The sequence below is a fragment of the Varroa jacobsoni genome, unplaced genomic scaffold (genome assembly GCF_002532875.2).
Source record: "Varroa jacobsoni isolate VJ856 unplaced genomic scaffold, vjacob_1.0 contig02576, whole genome shotgun sequence".
Lineage (NCBI taxonomy): Eukaryota > Metazoa > Arthropoda > Arachnida > Mesostigmata > Varroidae > Varroa > Varroa jacobsoni.
In genome coordinates this window covers 46,145-48,646 of record NW_019214847.1, presented here as the reverse complement: position 1 = coordinate 48,646, position 2,502 = coordinate 46,145, and the positions used below count along the sequence as shown (strand labels likewise).

At 40.4% G+C, this 2,502-nt stretch overlaps 1 long non-coding RNA gene across 1 annotated transcript; it reads right to left on the bottom strand.

Moving 5' to 3' along the window:
- Window positions 1-347: 347 nt before the first annotated feature.
- Window positions 348-2,176, bottom strand: LOC111272557 (uncharacterized). The gene is made up of 2 exons (XR_002687595.2): window positions 1,034-2,176; window positions 348-854 (listed from the first exon to the last, which is right to left on the bottom strand). It is a non-coding gene; the product is annotated as an uncharacterized LOC111272557 (long non-coding RNA).
- Between the last annotated feature and the right edge of the window lie 326 nt (window positions 2,177-2,502).

Genomic DNA, 2,502 nt, shown 5'->3' with positions numbered 1-2,502 from the left:
CGGGAAAACATTTGCATTTTTCTTTTTAGTATCGTCAATGTTGTCATAACATCTAACTGCCGGCTATGAAATGTAATAATTGTAAGATTTCCAATTCATTATACTAAAGCACTAATTTTATTATTTATTTCTGTTTTAACTGCATATATATATATATATATATATAACGTTTGCAATAATTTAACCTTAACCCAATTTTTCAAATTGGAAGGTACCTCCTTCGCTCAGCCTTTACGTAGCTAGTGGGATAAAAAGAATCCTAGAATAACAAGATTTTGAATGTGACACCATGAATTGTTTATAATTTACGAATGGAGCTGAGATTAAAAAAGAAAGCTTCCACAGAGTATATTCTATGTTTTTTTTTTATTACGCCGAGAAGAAACGGAACACTTCATTACGTCACGTCCGTAGCAGAGTTATGATGGCGTCATTATTAATAACAGCTTCCAGCGTATCATCATCATCGGGCGTGAATTGAACGGCGTACAAACCTAAATAGCCTATGGGAACGAATCTAGCGGTATTCACAAAGGCAATGATGTGTCGTTGTCGAGTATAACCGGCGTGAGACGAGGCAAACAAACCATTTCTCAACAAAGGACAGACCAAATCAGAGCAGGACAGAAAGGTCCAAGTAAGCTCTTTCTTCGTAATCTATCATTTGCACACATAGGTATCTAAGGGAATACAGGTTTTGAAAAGTGTGGAGATTCATTCATTCATTCTTGCCGGAGGTCTATTATGCGGGAACTGTAGTTGTGTGGTCTGGAGCAATACTATCCAGCGTCCAGGTAAAGTTTAATGGCTAGTAACCATGGCGTTAGTCAATAGAGTCCTTATCGCATCATCACCTACGAGAGCAATAAAACGGATACGTGGCGAGATCGTTAAATATTCGATGTTGTCTACAATTAAGTTGCTCACTTGACTCGCGTTAGTGCCATCCAAATGTAAATAAATCGTCAGTTAATTTCACGAAGCGCGGATAATATTGCTAGTTGATTTCTATGAAAAGCTGTGAGACACATACGAAGGCTGGCTGGAACGGGCCTACACTGTGAAGTCTGGCACTACACAACAGTCAACGACCTGTAATTGATGCGTTAGCTTCATTAATTCAACATCGTTGGGATAAGGGCAACAGGCGATTGTGGCAAATCCTGGTGCCATAGACACGGACAGATTTTTCTCACCAGCGTAGGTCCGTCTGCGACGGCGACGTTTTTCGGTCCAGTTTTTGCCGCTTTTAATGAACGCGCTCTTCGTCAGTCGCCATATTTAGGATTCCGTTTCGACAAGGAGAAGTTGGCGAGGCTACAAAGCAGAGCAGACCTCTCCTTTCCACTTGAAGCAGAGCTTGGCAAACGTAAAAGGATCACGGAAACCGAAATGATACTCGTTCAGCCAATCCCTATGCGTGGACAATTAAGAAATCCTCATCACAGGGAGTCAAGTCATCCAGAATACAGTGTCTATGTTGTTGCTACAAGGCGGAGAAAATCATGCAGTTTAAGATGACTGGCAAGTGCTTCTTTCTATTAGACAGACAGTAACAGATTATCCTATAGGTGTATGGCAAAGATAACATCAAATAGGGCCATGCAACATGGCGATCAGAGCGGTTATAGGTCTTAACAGGTTATGGGCAAGATATCGCTGACGCCTGGTCTGATTCCCTGAGGATTTAAATCCCGCTGCTGACCATGCCATGGGTTAGTGTTGAATTCGATAGTTTAGAAAATAAATACGAGCGATATAGGAGACTGAAAATTCAACACTGAAGGAAACACAATTATAATACTTCGCTGTAAGTTATGTCAGCCTGTCTAATAATACCTGGCGAGCAGACTGTGTAAAACGTGTGTATTGATGATGTTTTTCAACAAGTTACCCATAATAGTATTATGAAAATGGCCGAAAAAGCGAGAACTGTTACTTCGAAGCGTCTTAGTTCAATTGATGTTTTGGGACGCTCATAAGCCCTGCCACATTTAGCATAGTACTAAGGTTATTATGGAAAGGAATTGAGATAGAAGTAACTGATTGATCGAGGCAGGCCGGTCGAAAGTCGCTGCTGGCATGACTGGCTGCGTTCGAGGAAGAGGCGCTTCCGGATGACAATGCTTTATAATGTCCATAACTGAAGATGTCGTGACGCTTATTTCATACTAGAATAAATAATGATAAAACATAAATTTGTTTGTGCTATGGCGATATTTGAGCTATAATATCCTACGTAGAATTTCAAGAGGTAAGTAGGATTTAATCGCTACAGCCTGTTTGTCAGACACGACCTGTGTCTTGAACAGTATTGTAAAAGGTAAAATAATTAGAACGTTTTCCTGGCTAAGGACCCGCTAAACTACTAAATGGGAGACAATATCGGTCGAGTCAAAGAATCGAAAAAAGCGCAGTACCGATCATATATTTTAGTGCTCCCTTGCATCGTTGATATATCCGGTCCTCAATATGGCTAACAAGATTCATATGCATATAGGA